Raw genomic sequence first — 23,725 nt, 5'->3', positions numbered from 1 at the left:
CTCCCAGCACTGGGGAATCCACCTTTCCCTGCCTTGGTTGTTCTTGCGTGTAGGAAGTGGGCAAGACAGAGATCACTATCGGTCCTAGTAGACTATCTAAAGCTCTTTATAACCTATTCTAAACATCTGGGCAGGCTCTCCAAGGTTCAGGTACATAAGGTTTTCATATGATGGCTCTTGTCAATGAAATCTACACATCCAGTGATCTTGTGAAAGCCATGCTTTATAATTTTTAAATGCAGACAATAGTAGATAACTAGTTCGTAGTGATTTCAAGGAGTGACTCATTGTATTCTGGCTGTTTATTTAATCTTCCAGGATTTAATTTGAGCATAACTACAATGCAAATGTCAAAACTGTATCACCTATTTAATATGAAGGTAATAGAGCACAGAAATGCATTAGAAATCATATTCTTGAATCTAACATATTATTAGACTCACTAACATATAACATGTTAGTGTGTGTATATATGTATGTATACATACATATGTACTATATGTATACATACATATATACTGTTACTGATATATAGACACCAGCGTATATACACACTGGTGAATGTATCAGATGTAGCTAATGTGATAAAAGCCAGTTAAGAAGGAAATATTTTAAATGCACATGTTTAATAAAATTGACAATTTTCTGAACATTTATAGAAAGCACTTTTATAAACCTGTCTTCAATTTGTTGACCCCTCCCCATCTATCCCGTGTTCTACAAATCTCACCAACTTGTGAGACTCCTAGAGATTTAGAGCCTGCTGTAAATTGTATTGCAAGCAGAGACCATCACTAGAAAGGGGCAACAGTCTCTTCATACTTTCCAAGCAGAGAGAGTTTCATCAGCATGGGGCAGCCCAGTTAGTAAAAACATCCGTTAAGCTGATTTAGTAAAAATATCCTTTAGAAGAACTGGGGGGGGGACTTTCTAGGTTATAGCACTAAACCACAGAAATGGTGATGGCTTTTATCAACACACATCAAAAGGAATGAGGGCCTCTTTAGAGAACTTCTTGATTGAAATATATTTTTAAATAATACTGCAAGCCCCCCCAAAAAAAATTATTGCAAGCCCATGCCTAGAACATTTTGCCTCCAAAAGTTAGATTTTCTCAGCAAATCAAAGAGAACATAAATTAGTTAAAAGACACGCTTATGTCATACCAGCGGAATGGGAAAGTGAAGGAAAATGAAGGCAGATTTATTGAGATAGAGGAATGAAGGATTTGATTTGTGCGTGGCTGGGCCGCGGGTGATGCTGCTCCGGAGTTTGGTTGGGGGAGGTCGGACGGTGGCCGCCACTGCCTGCGGTCCGGGGCCACGTGGACCCTCCAGCTGAGACAGGTGCCAAAGGCTTCCTGGAGGTGGCAGCATTCTTTACAGGCCGCATGCCTGGGTCCAAGTCCGTGAGGGCACAGAGATTTTTGGGAAGGACCATGTAGAGGAGGGCTCTCAATCAGGGGCAGATGGCACAGGGCAGCCCAAGTCGTCCTTGCCTGGCAGGGGCCCTCCAGAAGCCCTGTATCCCCCGCCGCCTGAGCTCCAGCCCCCAACAAACTGCTGCATGAGTGGCTGCCCCAACTGTGTGTGGGTAGAGTATGCAGATGCACTGCTGCGGCATTACCGAGACGGTGATCAGAGGGCCCTGGCTGCCCTCGAGGAGCACGTGGCTGACGAGAACCTCAAGGCCTTCCTCAGGATGAAGATCCAGCTCCGAGTGAGGAGTGGAGGCTGAGCCGACTTGCCCAACACCCACGCCAGCTCCAGCCTGACAGCTCCTTCTCAGGAAGCAGCACGGAGCTTTACCCGTGGCCCTTCGTGAGGCCGGAGTCGGGAATAGAAGGAATTATTTAATGACTTTATCTGAGAATAAATAAGTCTCTATGGTGATTAAAAAAAAAATCTTAGGGAACAGACACTACCAATAAGAAAGGGAAATGGGGATCTTGGAGGCTCAGATAAACAGCCACAGAAAGACAATGGAGATGTACACCCTCTAACCTGCTCTTGAATGTGAAACTGTACAAGATGCCTGGAGGCCCCCAAACCATGTATCCTGTTTGTGAACAGTCACTAGAAATATATGCAAATTTATTAAGTTCAAATTCCTGTTAAATGAAGTGCACATGCTTTCAGTGAAAATGAAGCTGCAGAAAATATCCTCCTACAAACACACACACATATAAATATACAGGTAGCTTTATTCAAAAAATGAAACGTTTGGTCAAAATACTCATCACAGCACCGGTGCTCTCTTGGATTCAACATGCAGCATTTTGCAGCACGTTGGCACAGGATGTGTTGCCCGAACTCAATCCTACCCTAACTAACTACCATGATTCAGGGCTCTTGTCAAACAGAAACAACTATTCAAAAGTATCCATGTGTATTTATTTCTAGTTCAATATAAAATGAGCTTTAGCATTACGTCTGAAAAGCAAATTTTAGTGACAATTCTCAACAAATCATCTGTGTGGAAACAGTAAAGGTTTTTCGCACGTTAGATTAAATGGGCAAAACTCCATGAGCCGACACTACAAACGACTGACATCTTCACTAAATTCCCTTTCGTGTAAGTAAAAAGAAAATAAGGGTTAAAAAGTCTGTAAATATTTATAAGTATCTGAAAATTTTCAAATACAAAGGTTAACATTTCAGAGAAAAAAAAAAAAAACCTGTTTCTGCCCAAAGTGCTATGTTCTCTAAACTGTTTCTTTATGGACATTTGGACATACCCCATTGGACAAAGACTATTTCCTATTCATCTGTGCCCTTTCTAATGATTATTTGAGGCAGGTACATACTTGGCTCTCAATAAACAATTCATGAATCTTGAGTAGCAATCTACCAAGTGACCAAGGATAACAAGAGGAAGACAGGGCCTCAGTCTCTCTTCCTCATTCTCCCTCCTAAACCAAATATGCACCAAATCTACCCTGTAAGATTAATAAATGGGAGAGAAGTATTGCTGAGGATTTTTTTTCAATAAAACAAATAGTGAGTTCATGTCAGTTAATTTCACCACTGATCTTTGACTAATACAATTTCTATCCCAGCCCTGTGTTGGTGGTGGAGTGCAAATGTACAATTAAGCTTGTTTGTAATAAGTGATCGCTAATGAAAAATTTTGCATGGGCCCCTGGGGCCCTGACCCTTCATTCCTGAGATTAACTTCTCAAAACTACCACTTGCTCCTTAACATTCCTCCAAATATTTTAGTTATGTCATCAATATATCCATTCACACGTGTGTGAGGTACCATACGAGGTACTCAATATAAATCAGTTAGCAAAACAGGTTTGTTCTCCACTCTAGTGGATGTATGAGTCTAGCACAGAGTAGATTTTTAAACACAACATTTCACTGAAGTGTGATGAATTCCATCCCAGCCCTTTTGGAACACAAAGTTGAGTCATTCACCCTGGTTATTAGAGGTCAGGGAAAGTGAGCTTCCCAAGGTGGGTAGTACGTGGAAGGATGATAAAGAACAGGTAAGTTGGAGGAAGACTGGTCCAGCCCAAGAGACCTGCATACCAGAATGCCCAGAGGGGAAGCTAGAAGGCACCTCGAGTATGCTGAAGGAAACCAGTCATGGACAAAGAAAGCACAGGCTGCTAAAAAGAAGGAAGGGAAGAGACACCAACTAGACAGTGACCAGGCCACAGGGAATGATGAAACCATAGTAATCACACTGAACTTTAAGAGAACTATGTAAGCATCAAAGGATTTTAAATGTATCACATATCTAGCAAGTGATCACTGCCCTTTCAGATTTGTTTTCCCTTTCAAAGGTCTCCCTAATACAGACTGTATAGCACTACTAGTACCAAATACATTTTATGACTATCTTCCCATAAAGGAGTTTTACATGTGCTTCACAGCAACCCTTTTGAAAAGACCCCATTATGGTCATCAGTTTATAGTAATTGCTTTGGCCTGCATCCCTTGAAAGGTTAGCTATAAATGTGTTTTTGTTATAAGCCATCTTGTAGCTACATGATCCCTCATCTGGCCCTTAGCAACATCCTTTCCTTGTGCCTGGATTCTGCTTCTTGATTTCCATGCATGAAAATGTGTATATGGCCTATGTCATATGATTTAAAAATATACACAGCTTTCTTATTTTGCAAATGCTTTTGCATTTTTCTCAATAGAAAGGATACCATTGCAAGCAAGAGGTATATCTCAAGCTTCTCATAGATTGTTCACCGGTTTCATTTCAGTGGTAGACCCTCAATGAACACTAGACTTTAAATGACTTTGAAAGAAATCAAATTTGTTGTAGTGTGACATTAATGTCAATATTACAGTGATATAAACCCAAGTGTAGGATAATTTAAGGCAAATAGACTTTCCTCAAATTCACATCCCTTTAAAACCAAAGCAAAGAAAGTACACTTAACATGAAGAACCCTGAGTAATATATAGAACTGTAGAATCACTATATTGTACACCTGAAACTAATATAACATAACTGTATGTTAACTATACTGGAATTAAAATTTAAATAAAAACAAAGACAAATATTGCCCACCAATAGTTTTACTTGAAGGAAGTGGCAGGTCTTTAATAATCTACTCATACATTCAAGAGTTCCATGATGCCAATCACTAAATGATAGTGAGACCAGAGATGAATAAATGACACAAGACCCCTGACCCCATGTATATCACAGCCTTATATAAAAGGCAAAATTATACACAAATTCCTTGCAAAAAAGTAATATGAATAAAACAAGAAATTTTCATATAAATATTAAGATAACAGAAAAAGAACTAATTAATATTGGGCGTTATGAGTGACAGCAGGGACACTATTCAAGAAGAGGTAGTAAATGAGCTGATACAAATCAACTTATATGATTGATAAGAGCAAAAGGAGACAAGGAATAGATAAATGGACTAATGAAGGCAGGGAGATGTGAGACTACATATGAGAGATGGAGGCCACATGTGAGTGATATAGGCATTAGGATCTATGAGATCACCACCTTATACGTTTAAAAAATATTTGTTGAGGTAATAAAAGACTAAATAAAACCATTAAGTTATCACTGGACTTTGGTCATTGACTAGACATGGGAAGAGAGAATGTGGGAAATCTCTATGGTATCTCAGTTGTCTTTATTTACCTTGGCCTTTGGTTTTCCTTCTGTCTTCTAATTCTGTATCAGCATTAACTGTTCCTTATCTTTTTGTCTTTCAATATTGTCTATTTATTATTCATATAATTACATTAATGTACAGTAGTAAATGGGTAAAAATCAACTCAAAGTTGCATATGCATGATTTATATACCATACTTTTTGTTAGAGTTGTGTCAATATTATTTTGCAATATAAATATTAGAAACAGCTGTTAAAATTCCAAGCTATCAAATAAAAGATACAGTGCTATCATTACTTCAGTAAAATAATACCCTTCATGTTAGAAAAGAACTCCAAACTAGCATTTCCACAAAATATCCAATGCCAAATTTAACTTACAGCCTCAACTACTGCATAGTCAAGCAAAAAACATTTATGATTATAGTCCTAAAAATTGTTTTTCTATCTACTTCTACATCAGATTACTTTATCCTAATCTTTATTGGCATGCTTATACACTCAGATGCTGATGCTTTTAGAAAATACTTTTCATTTTAATAATTTTAGCAATTTAAAATATGTTTTTAACAATATCTTATTAGCATATTAATTAAAATAAAGATTCGTTTACTTGGAACAATTAGAACCTTACTCTTGAAATCTCCTAGGGATGTTCTGTTCCCATTCAAACACAAAGTCCATTATTACACCAAAAAGTTCAGAAACCACACTACATGTATTATCAACTACACAGGCTAAACTGATTACAGTTATCTTGTCAATGAAGCAAAGGCAAATGTAAGGATATCTATTTTCCGTATCATAATGAATGGACAGGTTGTCATGGGCCCAATTCTTCTAGTATATACCACACTCACTATTTCATTTTGCAATGACAGAAACTAAATAAAACAGATTTAAATGTTATCCTAGGTCAGTTAGAGCTACTCAAATGCCCCAGTGGTTCAAGATAATTATGAGGCACATAATGATGAAGATGATGAAGATGAGGAAGAAGATGAAAACACGATGAATACCTGTTAGTATTGTAGTTTAATATTTTGCATATTTAAAAAACTAAGTGATCATGTATATATGACCTATTCCACCTCAGATATTTGAAAACCTGCTCAGTCTCATTTGCAAACATCTTCAGATATCATACTTCAAACCTAAATACCGGAGTCAGGAAAATATGACTCTGCTACTTGTTTTCCATGTTTTTGTGTAGAACATCATCATTAAGCTTGACAAGAGTATTGTAGGTAGTGAGCAGTAACAGTGGCCTGCTGAGGTACTCTGAGTCCAAAATAAGGAAGTAGCATGACGGCAGTCTTTGGTGTAGTTCTGCTGTCAGACAGATGCACACTTGTTTGAAAAAAAATTAGCATATTCTCTTTTGCTTTTCTGGAAAGATTTTGGTGCTAGCATTCCCATTTAGTCACTGTAGGCTTCTGAGGTAGGTTTTGCTTTCTTGAAACTGGAAGGCCATCCCAAGAAAGGTGCAAGATACAACTCATAAAATCTTGTTAAAGTTATTGTGCAGAAAATGATTTGGAGATAACATGATTTTTGAAGGGCTGGAGAAAAATTTTTTATTTTTTGTATACAAATTCATTTAATCTAAGCAAGGGGGTACGTTACAAATAGCTACATATTAGAATACATACACACACCATATATTTCCCCCGTGCTTTTTATTGAGGTATATTTGATATATGGTATTGTATTAGTTTCATGTGTACAACACAGTGATTTCATATGTGTATACATTGTGAAATGGTCACCACAATATCACAATGACCAGCTGTCCTGATACAAAGTTATTACTATTATTGAATATGTTCCCCATGCTACACATTACATCCCCATGACTTACTTATTTTATAACTGGAAGTTTGTACTCTTTAATCCCCTTTACCCATTCTCCCCCAACCGCCTTCCCCTGTGGCAACCACCAATCTGTTCTCTGTATCTATGAGTCTGGGTTTTGTTCTGTTTTTTGTTTTGTTATGTTTTTAAATTCCATATGTAAGTGAAATCATGTGGTATTTCTCCACCTGACTTCTTTCACTTAGCATAATAATCGCAAGGTCTATCCATGTTGTTGCAAATGACAAGATTTCATTTTTTTTTACGGCTGAGTGGTGTTCCATTGTGAGTGTATGGGTATATATGACTTAGGTTGTTTCCATATCTTGGTTTTGGTGAATAATGCTGCAATGAACATAGGGGTGCATATATCTTTTCAAATTAGTGTGTTCATTTTCTTCTGCTAGATATCTAGTAGTGGAATTGCTGGATGGTAGCTCTATTTTTAATTTTTTGAGGAAATGCCATGCGGTTTTTCACAACAGCTACAAGAACCTGACACGGAGCTTTATCCCACAATCCTGAGATCACAATCTGAGCTGAAATCAAGAGCCGGACACCCAACTGACTGAGCCACCCGGGGAAAATATTTTTTTTTAAAGATTTTGTTTATTTATTTGACAGAGAGAGACACAGCGAGAGAGGGAACACAAGCGGGGGAGTGGGAGAGGGAAAAGCAGGCTTCCCGCCGAGCAGGGAGCCTGATGTGGGGCTTGATCCCAGGACCCTCAGATCACTACCTGAGCCGAAGGCAGACACTTAAGGACTGAGCCACCCAGGTGCCCCCCGGGGAGAGTATTTTTTAAATACAATTCCTAACTTCTAAACCTTGGAAGTAGGTTATTTTCTAATAGTCAATCACCTAATGTTCTGCCCAGGAAAATCATGGACTTCAAGGAAGTGTCCATGTTTTTGACGCTTGGTGTCCAGGCTATGCATTCTCAATACCAATTTCACACACACACACACACACACACACACACACACACACACACACAAAGGATCCTGGGCTTTTTGAAGAATTGGCTCATTTGAGGTCTCAGATAAGAAATGCACAGGATGAGATTCTGACATTTTGTTACTCTGAAAAACAAAAAAAGTGTCGGAGTCTAATGGGGTTGTAAGGAAAGAACACAAGAACCAGATCATGAGCTAGGACTGATGAGAGATGGGGAATTTCAGTGTGAAAAAGAATAATGGGCACAATGAATGGAAAAAGCGAATGTAATGTATACAAATCTATTAACTCACAGTTTTATTTAAAAACACATCTATAGATATAGATATAAAGAGAGACAAAGTCCTCAAAGAAACAAAATAAAAGAGAAAAATAAAATCTCCAGTGTTCATTGGAGGTAGCTAGAGCACCAACCCCTTATTTTTAAAACTTAGTAATTAAAGGGAGAAAATTAAATTTCAGGGTGTTATAGATTGAATTGGGTTCCCTTAAAATTCATATGTTGAAGCCTTAACCCCCAGTACCTTAGTGTGTGACTGTATTTGGTGACAGGTCTTTTAAAGAGGCAGTTAAGGTTAAATGAGATCATAAGGGTGAAGCTCTAAGACAATATGACTGGTGTTCTTATTAGAAGAGGAAGAAAATCCAGAGATTCACAAGCACAGAGAAAAGGCCAAGGGAGGACACAATGAGAAAACTGTCATTTGCAAGTCAAGGAGAGAGACTTCAGGAGAAACCAAACCTGCTGACATCTTTTTTTTTTTTTTAACCTGTTGACATCTTGATCTTCGACGACCAGCCTCCAGAACTGAGAGAAATTGCTGTTTTTAAGCCACCCAGTCTGTAGTAATTTATTAGGGCAGCACTTGCCAACTGAGCCGAGGGCTTTCTGTGTATTATCCTTATCTGATAAATGAGGATAATACACAGGGTAACTAAATAATTCTAGCTGTTAAGGGCAAATTTCTCTTTACAGGGTGGTTCCAGATAATACATTATAAAAAGGAACATAAAAATTAGAAAAATATCACCGTTTTGAAATCCCAAACAAAAGATTAAGGCAATGATTATCAATGGATATGAAATTAAAACATGAAACGTTGATGGGGGAATTTACAACATAATAACCTCACTGTGAACACCTGCAGCCCCAGCCTATCTCCATCATTTAAATGGGATACGTGTGTCTGATGTGATATGAAATTAAATACACAGCATAGGCTTTGAAGTATTTTTGTGAAAAAGATGAACCTAAGTTGAATCAAACCTTTTTTTTTTTAAGATTTTTATTTATTTATTTGAGAGAGAGAGAATGAGAGACAGAGAGCACGAGAGGGAAGAGGGTCAGAGGGAGAAGCAGACTCCCTGCTGAGCAGGGAGCCCGATGCGGGACTCGATCCCGGGACTCCAGGATCATGACCTGAGCTGAAGGCAGTCGCTTAACTAACTGAGCCACCCAGGTGCCCCCTGAATCAAACCTTTTGATATAACTTCCAGTTCTCAAGAAAAATACTGGATCCAGGTACATAGTCAATAAATACCACGAGGAAGTAGTCGGACAAGTTCAAAATGGAGGACATTCTACCCTTCATTTTTTTTTTATATATATAAGTTTATTAGGGTAGGCAAATATGGACTATAAATCAAACCAGGTGTCCTTTCAATCCTGGAAAAAGAAGGGCACCAGTAAAAAACAAAACAAAACAAAACAAACAAACAAAAAACAGGTGAAATTAGAATAAAGTACATAGTTTAGTTAATAATATTGTACCAATACTAATTTCCTCATTTTGATCATGGTTATAAGATGTTAAACTTAAGGGAAGGTACATGAAGGCTTTTCTGGAACTCTGTGTGATTTTTTGCAATGTTTCCATAATTGAAATTATTTTGAATTTAAAAGTATAAAAAAGAGAGAAAGGCAAAAGTGCACAGCATATTTGGTTCCTGATTTGAACATATCAACTTACAAGTGGACAGTTTTTAAAGACAATCTAGGAAATTCTAATATGAATTCAGTATTAGATATGCTGAATTTTGTAGGTATGAAAATGGTACTGTGGTTATAGAAAAACTCCTTACTTGGAAAAAATACAAAAGCACTTAGTGATAAATATCATGATGCCAAGAATTTAACTTTAAAATTCTATAGGAAGGAAAAAAGGGAAAATGAAGCATTGGCTATTTTCCACTGATGGGGTGAATCTGGGGATGGCAAATGCGAGTTCATTATAACATCCTTTTCACATTTGTGTTTCTTTGCAAACAAGAAAAAGCTACTAAAAAGTGTGTCTTCTATAACTTTTGCTTGGCCATGCCACTACAACAGAGTTCTGGGCATATTCTCAGTATCTACCCACAGTGTTCACTGCTCTGTGTTGCTGAGTGGGACAACTGCTTCAAGACCTTGCTAAGGTGAGGGCTTCCTGGTATCCTCTGTGCCTGCTTTTAGGTCTGCAGGAGGATTTCACAAGACAAAGAAAGATTTTTCAACTAAAGCTCAAGTGCTACAGGATTCCTATTACATTTACTATGCTACTGAATTCTAACAAAACAAACAGAATGTCAAATGCGTCCTTCGTGTTTTGTCCACCATTATGATTTTCAGAAGTCTGAACATTCCATTCATGGAATCAGAGTAATGAAAGAAGTACAGTTTCTTAAACATCTACATACTTAGTAACATTAAGTGATAATGAGCTATGTTAATTCTGTTCTCAAGATAGAAAAGTAGATGTTTCTGTTGAAACAATGCTGGTCATATGATAGGATATAGATAGCTAATTTATGTTCACTTTTTTTTTTTTAAAGTATGTGGTTTCCCTCACTAGCCATCTGTGTCAGAAAATATTTTCAAAGTTAACTCTAATCCAATACCCGTGATTCAGGGGGATTTCTGAGATTGGGGAAAGATATGTTGGTCCCCATAACCTAGAGGAGCCCAAAGTCATACGTGGTATGATAAAAACATACTCCATTTCCTGATATCTGTTGTCTTAGACAGCTTGGGTTACCACAACAAAAGACCATAGACTGGGTGGCTTAAACAACAGAAACTTATTTTCTACTGTTCTGGAACCCAGAGGTCCTAGATCAAGGCATCAGCCGATTCTTTTCCTGGGGAGAGCTCTCCTCCCAGCTTGTAGACAGCCACCTTCTTGACAAGGCCTCAGAGGGCCTTTCCTTTAAGTGCACAAGGGGTGAGAAAAAGATCTGCCTTTCTTCCTCTTCTTATGAAGCCATCAATCCTACTGGATTCAGGCCCTACCCTTATGGCCTCATTCAACCTTAAATACTTCCTAGAGGCCCTATATCCAAACATAGTCACACTGGGGATTAGGCCCCCAACATACGAGTTTGGGGGAGAGGGGAAAAACTCAGTGCACAGTACATGTCCTGGAATATTTGTTTTAACTCTCCCTCTACCACAAAGAGAAGCTGGGTGATGGTGGTGGGGCGGAACATCTCTGATTTTTGATATAAGGACCTGGAGGCAGAGACAATTATATAAAAATGATTATCTCAGTTTCAACTACACATGAAATCAGGATATTTCTTAGTTGATGAGTAAATATGACTTTGGTTGGACAAGTTTTTTACCCTTCATAAGTTTTCTTATTGCCCACATTTTGAATCTCAATTGGTTAAATATAAAACTTATTTGATATGTGGGCTGAATATAAGGAACAGAAACAAATGGACAGTAAAACAAAGGTTAAAATAAGAGAATAGCATGAAATTAAAGGGGAAAAGATGTAGCAATTAGGAAGCACTTCCCAACAATGAAATCTATTAGAGCAGGGAAAGTTCTCCTGGGGGAAGTATAGAGGTCTTATGGACCAAGTCATTTCAAATAGACTAGACAAAATAATCAAAAATGGCATTAAGAGAACAGTCCCTCAAGAGAAAGACAGGGGTAGGAGGTTGATTAGATAATCTAATAGAGCTGTCTCATCTTTAAATTTCTTTGAGTCTAAAATTCTATGAGATTTTTTTAGACAGTTTGATCACCCAGTAGAGAGATTTTAATTTCATTTTTTATGACATATCTAATAGGTGAACAGCAGTGATCATTCAAGCTTGGCCTGGCTTGCTCTCTGGGGCTTGGATTTCTGGCACGGCACTAACTACAACTCTAACATAAACCTCAATGAAACCAATAATTACTAAGTAATCCCTGTGCAGAATTTCCATCAGACATCGAAGGCTCATACCAGCACTGCTAATGTAGAATTATTGAAATTTAAATCAGAAGTGTTTATCCAACACTGTGATGAGATAAAATGATTTGAGATTGCTTATCATGATTAAGCCTGCAGATTGCAGGTTATTATTAGGACGCAAAAGGGATATGAAATTAATGGGAGGAAAACCAAACATAGGTTCTTATTACCAGGGAAGAGAAAAAGAATGTGTCTTGAATGCAATTAATGCACTAAAACGGTTGCGGTATTCTCTTGTTTCCTCCCATTAATCACTTTTATAACCGAGGACTGGCATGGGTATGACACAATGCCTCAGGGCCAAGTGACTTGCCAGCAGAACAAAAAACAAAGTCCTGAGCTGTCTAAAATCTCTCTCTCATAGATCTCATCTTTTACATGCGAAACTATTATTAGTGACTAAAGTAAAGGCCGATGAGAAATTGCAGTACGGATAAAAAAAAAAGGACGGACTTGGAACTACACTTTAAATCCACATTTCCGAATATTCCGATAGAATAATTACTCACACTTATACAAAAATGTCATCCCTGGGGAATTTTTTTTTTCCAAGACTCACATAAACTGAACATTTAATGGCAAACATTATGTGCTATGACATCTGCTGATGTATACAGAATTTTCTAATACTTTTTAACCCAAAGTTATAAAGATATCTGCAGAGAGAGTCTACCAACTCGTAAGTATTTACATTTATTAAAAAGTATGTGTATAACATATTATAGTACATTGTCAGTGCTTTTATGTTTTCAACAGTACACATCTCCTTAATATTTGTAGATGTGCTTTCATTTCCAACTAGAAAATGACCTCCTTTGGCTTAGGGATCTCATTCATCTAAATACCACATTGTGTGATGTATATACAGCAGGCAATCCAAAATATGTGTTGCATGAAGGGAAAAAATTAAAAACAACTCAAAACCAAAAACAAATTATGATTTTTTTCATCAGTGACAACCATACTATAGTGTGCAAACTATTTTTAGAAATGCACAGCTTTTGAAAAATATTGCTCAAGTCCCAACAATCAATATTCCCTTTCATATAGTAACAAACAGCAATTTTTCCTCATTGTAGCTTCTTCATAAGAGATTGTTTTGTTTGATTAGGTTAACTGATTTACTCCCTTTTATTAGTATTCTGAATTTCTCATCAAGAATTGCTTCATCATTTCAATTATAAATAATTTTGAGAATACACTTTGTAACAGGAAAAAGAACACCTCATGAAATTGATATTCTAATGGGAAAAGCGACAGAAAATAAAGAAATAATTGAATAACATCATACCAGGGAGTGATATGCTCTCTAAAGAATAATAAAGCAGTGTGATGAGGAATGCATTCACATATTAGGCATCAAGAAACACCTCCCTGCAGATGTGTAAATAAAATGAGCAAAGGAAGCTGTGAAATTATCTGGCAAAACAGGGTTTTCACAAAAGGACAGTAAATGCAAAGGCCCTGAGGTAGATGCAAACTTGGTAAGTATGAGTAACAGCAGGGAGTTCAGTGTGACTAACAGGTAGGGAGTGAGGCAATGAATACTAAGAATTGAATCAGGGAGTCTGCTCAAGAGGCCTTTAGACTGAAGCAAGGAGGGGCAGGGTATAAGGAAGACAGGAAGGGGATCTGTCCTTGGTCAAAATGTATGAGCACTTCATATATGCCTATGCCTAAGTACAAATAAGGTCAATACTGGTTGACTCATACATTTTGCATCTATCCAGCACTGACTCTTTCGGGTGAACAAAGGCATCTGTAATAAACCTATAAATAAATTATAAACAGGAACACTGTAGGAAGCTGACAATATATAATCAATATTAATATCTAATGCAATTTTTAAAAGAAAAAAGAGGAGGAAGAATAAAGACCTGAATGAAAGATGCAGAACCTGTCTGCTATCACCAGTTACTAATACTGACTTTTGAACAGAGTTAGCAGTTGAGATTTTTTTTTTTTAATTCCTGCATATTCTCTATAGCAGAATTAAGAACCCATGTGTATTCACCTTTTTAGGACTGAGTTAAATTCAAAACATATGTTGAAGAAGTTAAGACGAACCTCTTCTTGAGAAAAAAAAAATGATACAGAGAAATAATTTATATAGAAATATGGCTTTAAAGGAAATGTTTATATCAAACAGAAGTCAAATCAGGCCACTCTCCTCTCCTATCTGCCTGACTCTGGGGGGCAGCTGCAGCTATTCCTGCACACTCAACATGCCATAAATACACAAGCCTCGCTTCTGGCTAAGTCACGGTGCCGGCTTTAACTCTCTTACCTATTTATGGCTGTGATCTTTTCCAGAATGGCTTTCTGGCTCTGCAAGTAGTTTGTTAAATTGTCTACCTTACAATACATCCTTTTGTTACCACTTTATTCTTAGGATTTAACAAAGATTCTAAAACATTTCAGGGTGGCCATCTTTCACAATAATGCACATACCATCACTGATTATTAATTTTCACCTGCAGGCCTTGAAAGGCATTTCCACTCAGATCATTATAAAAGAAAAAGATCGAAAGGAAGCAAAAATAATTTTTATCAACTTAATACACTGAAGGATTTCCTCCCTTATCCGATGTTATTTTTTTATATTCTACAAATTCACTGTGACTTATACTACTATTATACCAGGCACCATACATTTGAAAGCTTTGCTAGTAATGCATGGAATTGCATCTGTCCCCTGGGAATGGAGCTATGACATCTTTTGTCAAAAGTCAGACACTTAAGTAAGAAACAAGAGAAATCATTAAATTTAAAAAGTTAAATCATTTAATTTAAAAAGTTAAGCTACAAGATAAAAAAAAATGTGTATGAGGTAATAATCTTGACAGAAGAGCTGAACCATTAATGACAGTGTGGGAGAGAATGTGATGAGACCAGAATTCGTGACATAGATTAATTAAAGAGACGTGCAGTCATTGCCCAGCGAGTGGCAACTACGTAGACAGCAGCACTACCGGTTCATTAATATACACATCTTTAAAGGTTACAAGTTGTGAGTATTCCTCTAGGACAAGTAAGTTCAATTTTGTAATATATTATAGGGACAATGCTTTTATGTTATTTCTATATGAGGAAGATATTGACACCATCAGAGTTTATAACTCAAGCCCTCCCCAAATCTTAACATCTTGTCCTTAGGGCAAAAAGGCTGAGTTTACAAGATCAATATGAGGAGTTACGTATTTCAATCTATAATGTGAAATCTGATTCAGCTCACTGGATGATATCAAAACCAAATACATGTTATTTCATATTTTGCTGAGCAATTTATAAAACTGGTCCCAAATAATAACAAATTTGTCTTGAATAGTGGCCAATTATATATCTATCTAAACCTACACTCTACCAGTAGGCAAAAACATGTAAGAAAAAGGGGAAAAAATGAGTTAAACATCGGATCTTAAAAGAAGTAAATTCTGCCAAATAGACTGTAGAAAGTATCAGACAATGGAAAGATGACTCTGGTCATGATTCCAGGTATGGTGCAAAAGCCTGTTGGGGAAACAAGGAGAGCAGATCTCAGAGGTCCATGAACAACATGCTCTATCTTGAAGAGGTCATGGGCAGTGGGTTCTTAGCAGCTGTTCTTGGGTAGAGGCTTCAGAGGGCTTCCCATGGTTTGTGCTTGGAAAGGCCACTGTGCCAGGCAGAAAGAGGGGCACGGCTGCAAGGTGGTTACTAATGTGGGCAAATAGGCTCACAAAAAGAGGGTGGACTGCCCCTCCCAACTACTAAACACAGCTATCCAACACACCACTTAGGAGTGTGAGTTCCAGCTACTTACTGGCTATGTAACCTGGGTTAACAAGTTAACATCCAGTCCTTACTAACATCAATTTCTGCATCAGAAAAACAGGAATGATAATAATAATATTAATTTTGTGGACACTGCCTGGATTAGTGGATACTCTGAATGTAAAGCACTAAAATATATGAGACACACAGGAAGTACTCAATAAATATTGGTCAAGATTATTATTAATATCCATAATATCTATAATGAGGCTTTTATTGCCCTTTTCCTAGCTTCACTAACTATGTCATATGACAAGAAATCTAACGTAATATCTGGCAAAGTACATTATAGACTAACTATTTTAATATCTCCTCATCAGATTATGGAGAACCATAATAAATCAAAACAAAATTTTGTAGAAGTTCACATCAACTTCCAATATTGCATCGTGCCTATAGGAATGAGAAAACAGAAAGATCCCAGATGTTTTGTTAAAAAAAAGATTCTTTAATCTGAAACAGGGGGTTACCCTGGAGACTCACAGTTACCCTAGAGAACCACTGTCTCGCCGTGAAATCAAGGTCCTTCAAAAAATGTGAAACAACTTTAGAAAATTTCTAATTTATCTTCTCAACAGAATTCAAATGATTCTGCAGCTTTCACAGTACAACAGTGATGATACACGAGGAAAGCTTAGAGATTATTTTAAGGTTGCTTTAAAATTAAAAGTATAAATATATATGCTATATATAGATATGTAACCTATTTGTTACAGTTTTTGTCCTTACCCTTCTTTTTCAGCTAACAAATTGGATACATTCTATGTGCTACACATTATGACAAGGCAGTTTGTCAAAATTTCACTGATTATATAAGCACCTGTTTGGTTCTACTGTGCTTTTGATTAGAATTGCATTAATTTTTGAGATCAATGTGAACAGAGTTTTCCCTTTTTAATATTGATCCTTCTCGCCTAGGACAATGGCATTCATATTTTGGCTAATAAACAGTCGATAAGCATTTATGAAAGGAATAAATAAATGCCACCTAATTATTTTTTGCAGTGTTCTTAAAAAAAGGTCTTAACATTTCGCTTCAAGGTTATTTCAAAACGTTTTGTGTTTTTGGTAAATTAAATCTTTTTCTCCTCTTACAGAATTTTCTATTTAATTGTCACTATTTACCAGTTTAAAAGATGCTGAGCAGAACTTTTTCCTTTGCCCAACAATTGACACCAGAAGAGTAACTCTTATGAAAACCCAAAGGAAGCTGTTAAGTATTTTTTTGTTTTAAAGAGGACTTCATGCAACACAGCTAGATCCTTCCCCAAGACTAGTCAAGTGCGGCAGAAGTGGATAAAGTATCACTGGTCTCTCCTGTGAGCCCACAGTTCTCTTTCCACTATCCCGTTTCTCTAAGACGGCTGAAAAGCACACTAACAATCACTTCTTACGTGGACATTTCTGAGGAAGGAAGTTTCCCTGGAGTGACTCACGCTGGTAGAATGCGAACGGACAATGGTGTGGTGGGTGGGATCTCACCTTAGCGGACAGGGGCCAAAGAGAGACAAGGCTGCTACTCTCCAAGAAAGTGGAGGGACTTGAAATAAAGTTCAAAACTGTCCCCCAAACACTCTTATCTTTCCTGAGGAAGCAACTTCATTGGCAAAAACTCCAAACACATACAGAACCAATTTAGAGCCACCACCCCCTAATTCCTCTCACATTTAACATAACCTGTTATGTTATATATAAACCCCCTATTTAACGCCTATCATATCTCCTGTCTCTCCTTTGACCAGGAATTCCAGCAGATTTAAAAGGGGTGGAAGAGGAGATGTCCCCAAAACACACTTTTTAACCACAAGACTCTGAATGAGTACACTATGGCCTTTCCCCACTCAGGTCCCTCACCCGAATAGGACTATGGCTGGGTTTAAATGGGTTATTATTTATCTGTGCTTACAGCAGTGTTTGGCACTTATTAAATACACACTAAATGTAATGAACATATAAAAGTGAAGAAAATTACCCAGGCTTTATCTCACACAGGAACAAACCCAGTCATCGTATTTCTACTCTGGACAAGAGAATGAAAGACATCACAACAAAATCTTCTAAAATAACATTGGAACTTGGAATAGTGAAAAAGCCACCCATGAGCAATAGCAAATAAAATGTCTTCATACTGACAAAGTTTTGAAAGAGTTTGAAACCAAAGCACTGGCCAGGAAAGAAAGTTTTATGTATTTAAATCTCTGTCTGTATCTATTATAGTTTCTTTTCACTGGCCTAGTAAATGGCCTAGCCACACTAAACTCAAATATTTAAATTAGATGCCCATCTAGTTAATTTTGGTTTAAATTTTATTTTTTAGTTCATCTATACTTTAATTTAGTACATTTTTGGATATTTCTCAAAGAGTAAACCAACTGTTACAGTATCCTTTAATGATTTTACTAATATAAATTGATCTGGGAAACTAGGTTTAAGATATGCTGAATCTGTTTCTTGGTCTCCTACTTTGATCAACTGTCTGGTCTAGTCTTATGATTGTATTTTTTAAGTACATAATCTCTTAATCTCATAAATTGCTTTAATAATTGCCTTTATGATATCCTATCTAATAAGATATGATTTTTAATGTGTCCTTGTCTTGCCTGTTTTTCTTACTCCCTGACCTTAATGTGGAGAACACGTCGTAATCGTTTTAAAAACCCTTTTTAGTGCCCTGCACATATAAATGCTCCATATATGTGGCACTGAACTAAATTTTGGAAAATGTAAGTAAGATAAATATGTGTATGCATGTATGTGTGTATATCTGTAATTTTCAATGATGAGTAATTTCATATGCGTTATGTGAAATAGATAATGTTATTTCTTTATAAAGATTCATACAAAGGTATAAAGCATGTATAAATTTGGTATGCAATGCTGGCTCTTTAAATACTAGACAAAAATAAAATATTATTGTGGATAAGACACTATTCTACCAAGTATGTTGCCGCTCTGCATGAGGACATCGTCAAGGTGGCTTTGGGTTTCAGTTTAAAGTTCATAAACAAACAGACACAATTGACCCCTCTATACTTCTGATGGAAAACCGGTGAATAAAGGAAAAATACCAAGCTAAGGTATAAGAAGTTCAAACAAAAAAAACTGACTACTCTTTTGTCAATCCAATGCTACTTATTCTCAGCTCTCTATGAGTGTTTCTGATTTTTGCTTTGTAGCCAATTCACTTTGCCTCTCAATTTGGTTAATTAACCTGATTAACTTATGTAATTAGCTAACTCTAGCCTAGTCGTTTTCACAGCACAGTTGTAGGTGAGATCCTGCCCTCCTTTTCCTAGTTTCCTGCCTATCAAAATGAAGTTCTAATTTCTCAAAGGTATTGGGAAAACTCTCACTGGTCTTACTTCTCTGAGTGGTCAGGAGAAGGATTTATCAGGAATTGCAGATATTCTTCCTGCTGCCCCTCTATTCTGCATGAAGGTGCCCACCCCTGGACATGGCTACCTACAGTGTGCAGGGCTGCTTGAATACGCTGGAGGGAGGGCAGCAGTAAGCTGTTATTATTCCAGACTCATCAGCCACCCTCCCGCCACATCACTGTGGCCTGTGAAACTAAATTATGTGTATGTTCAGCCTTCAAGATCATTTACCCACTAACCATCTGACAATGGTGCACCTTTTGTCACAAAGGTGGCACCCAACATTGGGTTAACAGTCAAGGTAGTCGATGGACAGTGTAGAAAGTGTAGAATGTCGATGGACATTCTACACTTCTTTCTTCCTGAACTGTCAGTATCATTAAGAAGTGGCATGGTTTAAAAAAAAAAAAAAAAAAACACTGGAAAGATTTCTAACTCCACCTTCTTCACCTTCTCCTGATCCACTTACCTTAGTTAAGGCAATTTGTTCACTAAATGTCGCAGTTCCCCCAAAATGATTCTTTTCCTGGTTACCTCCTGAATAATGATCAGGATCACAGGGTGGAGGAGTTGCACTGACCCTATTTCAAAAATTTGGGATTCCACTCTACCATTTCTGGCCATGCTGTTTCTTTTCATCCCCTAACAACAGCCTCAGGTTGGCCTGGCACATACTCTGGGTGGCATCCTGGCCAAAACGTGGCCTACAGAATTCAAACTTAAATCTAGTTCAGCCACCTGAATTCTCTTGCTGGGTTGTTACGGTCATATAGATAATAATTATTAAGTTGTGTACACTGATTCTCAAGTGCATGACAGAGACCCACGTGAGGGAAGGTGGGAGGGAGGGTAATAATGCATCTCAATACATTTTATTAAGACAGTCTTAACCCCTTTGCATGTAACACTCCAGCTGAGAGGTCTGGGTACAGGGAGATGATGAGGGGGAAAGGTGTATTTATAGCTACTAGAGTTGGACACACTGATTTGGGGGAATATAGGGAGAGCAACAACTCTGACATCTGGGAGGGAACACCTTAGAATCTGGGTGCAGAGCAGGGAGGGACACTAATGATCTCTTGTCTTTTAGAACCACCCTGGAATCTTCTTTCCTGTTCAAAGAAAAACATCCTGGTGCAGCTTTCACAAAAGATAGCAGGCTGCTTAATTCAAATGACACCTAGATCTGCCACTCCTCACCAAATGGTAGGTGACCAGGACTTGATATCCAGTCTCTCTAACTTTACTGAGAAGCCAATCAGAAATATTAGGGGGTGATCCCAGTTCCTGCATCTCCCATACAAAATGATTGTCCGCACCTCTAAATGTCTTTCTACCTCTGTTCCTATCTCTATCTCTGAGTCATGACACGGGATGGATGAATACCACCTAGCAGGTGGTGTAAACAAATACTGTATCTCAGACTGATGCCCTCATGCAATCCCACCGAACACAGGCTGGACCAGAATTAGGAAAACTAATATTTACCAGCTGGCCACGAAGGCATATTGGAAACTGTTAACCTGTGTCCCCTGACTCATGTAGGTCATATGTGCTGTGAACAACAACTGCAATTAACGCTTTCCTTCCAGGGGCACCCAGCTGCCTTTGGGATTGAACTAGGGACTGAACTTCTTCTGTGGAAGCTAGACATTAACTTATATGCACTTGCTGTGATTTGTAGCTAAGGAGTGATCATAAGAGCTCTTCAAGCGTTTAAGAAAACACCACCAGCAGATCATGTGGCTCCCAGATGACTGTGGAGATCCCTCTGGTACCCTTAGAGTTCTAAAAGGGATAAATCACTCACTGTATATGCACTCATTGGGTAGGTATCCCTACAGTGGGAACCATCCAATCAGAAAATTTGGCAGGAAATGTGTCCCCGGACTTCAGCTGAAATTATCAATGATACCATTTGGATACAGAAGGCATTCAAGTGAGTTTCAACTCACTGGCCAGAACTGCTATGGAAGACAGAATTGCCCTCCACATCCCTCTTTCAAGACCAAGGTGAAACCTGTGCAATCACTTATACATTGCTACACCTGGGTTAATTCCTCTGGAAAGGTGGCAAGTTCAGTGCAGAGACTCAAATAGAAAGACATGTGTCTTTATGTCTTTATGTTTATGGGATTTCTTCAGCCTGCTTTGTCTTGGGCCCTGGGGGTCATGATTGAGGTCAATACTGCAGGTTGGCTCCATCCTGCCACTTGCAGAATTACTGATAGCAGCTTTAATTAAATGTTGTCTGAGACAAATTGAACAAATATAGGTCTAGTCCCTATTGATAAGATTAATCAGAATGGCTCACAGAGCGGCACACTCATGTGAAAATTTGAGTTCGGCTAAGAATGTGTAGGGCTAAGGGGTGGTTTTTGGGAAAGGCAGTCTGCCAGGGCTCTGAGCATCCCTGAATATTCTTGCTGAGTGAGCCAAATTGGAAAGCTTACCAGTCTCCTGATACTGAGCAGTTTTTCTAGCTTGTCACATAAGCAACTAAGTAGGCCAAGTCCACTAGAGTGTGACAACCATGTAACTGCTTGTTTTCCTGTGGAAGGGAAATCTGATATTTTTGCCATTTGCTATAATGTTTGCTGCTTGCTCAAAAAGTGCTTTGGCCCTGGGTCCCTCAGTTGTGAAACAAACCCACTGCATGTGCAGCATCTATCTGGGTCCATGGCAAGGCCTCAGTGGGACTTGGGAGGGAAGAAGGACCGGCAAATATGGGGATGCTCATGCTTCTGGCTGTGCCAAGAGTGATAAAGTTCTTTGTCTCTGACCCAGGAGTCCTGAATCTTCTGCCAGAATGCATGGAACGATGGCTGGCTCACTTGTTGGCTTACAAGTAGGGTAAAATCAAATCTTAGAATGTTTACAGTTCTTGAGAGAAACAACATGAATTTTGAATGGGACAGAACTGTATTCTATTTAAACATCTCTTAATCATCTTCCAAATTTTTTAAATACATCCTTCCAATTAATAAAAGGCACATTAGCTGGCAAGTAGCTGGACTAGGATTTGAATTAGGCAATATGGATGCAGAGTGTGTTTTTATTCTCCTATATTTCTCTATATGTTGATGTGGTTTAAAAGCATTGGAACATTTTGCATCTTATTTAGTGATTTTCCCATGTCTCCTTGATGTGATTCTGTTTATAACTCATTAATCATCAAGTTTTTCAAAGTCCTATTTTCTAAGTTAGTAATCACTTTAAATTTGACAAATCTGATCATTTTCTTTCATTTGTGTATGATAAACATTTTCAAAACAAACTAATTCTAACATGCCCATGTTTCACACCATAACTATCATTTGAATATAGAGAGCAGTTAAAAGAAGGTTGATTCAATATCAATTAAAAAATAATTTAAATCTAGTTATATCATAGCCCTTTAATTGAAAAAAATCCAGAAATCTAGATACCAAAATTTTACAAAATAACAACATAATCTTTTAGTTACCTTGTTCCAATTTGTAATTCATAAGATGTGCCCACTTCGAAATTATCCCTGTACTATCATTTACTAATTAGCCAGGAAAAGAAAAAGACAAATTTAAAATCATTTCAACGTGTTATGAAAATGTTTTCTGAGACAGAAAAAAAACGACTTACAGATATTCTATTTATGAGTACAAAATAAGCCAACTTCCCCAGACTTCTACTTCATCTTAGCCTAAGGCTATTCTACTCCTCAAGTTTTTGCTCCTATCCCGCCACTTACACTATTTCAGCAACTGAGCTACCCCAGAGTGATGACACCAAACACAAGAAGGATATCCTGCCTTAAATTCCCATCACTTCCTTTAGCCTCTCCTTTGTCTGTTAGGTCAGAGTTTTTACCAAATACTGCACATCTACCCCTATTTTTAAAATCGTTCACCACCAGTTATTAAGTCTACCTCTTTTGTACACACATCTATAAATTATGACTTTTCACCTACACACCCATTCCAATTGCTGGGTAGACTTCTTACAAAAATTGTTGGTTCTTCTCAGAATTCCATTGGTTAGTCCTTCAAAGTACTCAGTCAGAAGGCCCTTTGGGAATTCTACTTATCTTATATACTAATTTGTCCCTTCTGATTATACTAGCTTTTCCTCAACTTTAAAGACAATTTTAAATTTTATTTCTTATCCTCATCTTTAAAAATTGATTTGGAAATGAATTTTGGGACATAATACATTTGTAATTGAGGACTCCCTAGAATTTTATATTAAAATATAGAAAATTCCAAATAACATAATAATGGAAAATTGATAATGTATAAATAATTAATATTATAGACAATTTTGTCTAATGTTTAATAAGGTTAGGAACATGCCAAACATTGGCAAACATTTCTTCAGCTGGGAGTATGGCTTTGAGTTAAACTGACCCAGGTCTTATC

General features: G+C 37.5%; 1 protein-coding gene and 1 pseudogene across 4 annotated transcripts in view; one reads left to right on the top strand and one right to left on the bottom strand.

The window, feature by feature from the left end:
* Positions 1–23,725, bottom strand: part of KCNJ3 (potassium inwardly rectifying channel subfamily J member 3) — a 154,433-nt gene that overhangs the window by 23,565 nt on the left and 107,143 nt on the right. The gene's annotated exons all lie outside the window — the stretch shown is intronic.
* LOC113920798 lies at positions 1,258–1,737 on the top strand (annotated as a pseudogene).

The sequence above is a fragment of the Zalophus californianus genome, chromosome 3, assembly GCF_009762305.2.
Source record: "Zalophus californianus isolate mZalCal1 chromosome 3, mZalCal1.pri.v2, whole genome shotgun sequence".
Classification (NCBI taxonomy): Eukaryota; Metazoa; Chordata; class Mammalia; order Carnivora; family Otariidae; genus Zalophus; species Zalophus californianus.
This window is presented reverse-complemented; position numbering and strand designations above follow the sequence as displayed.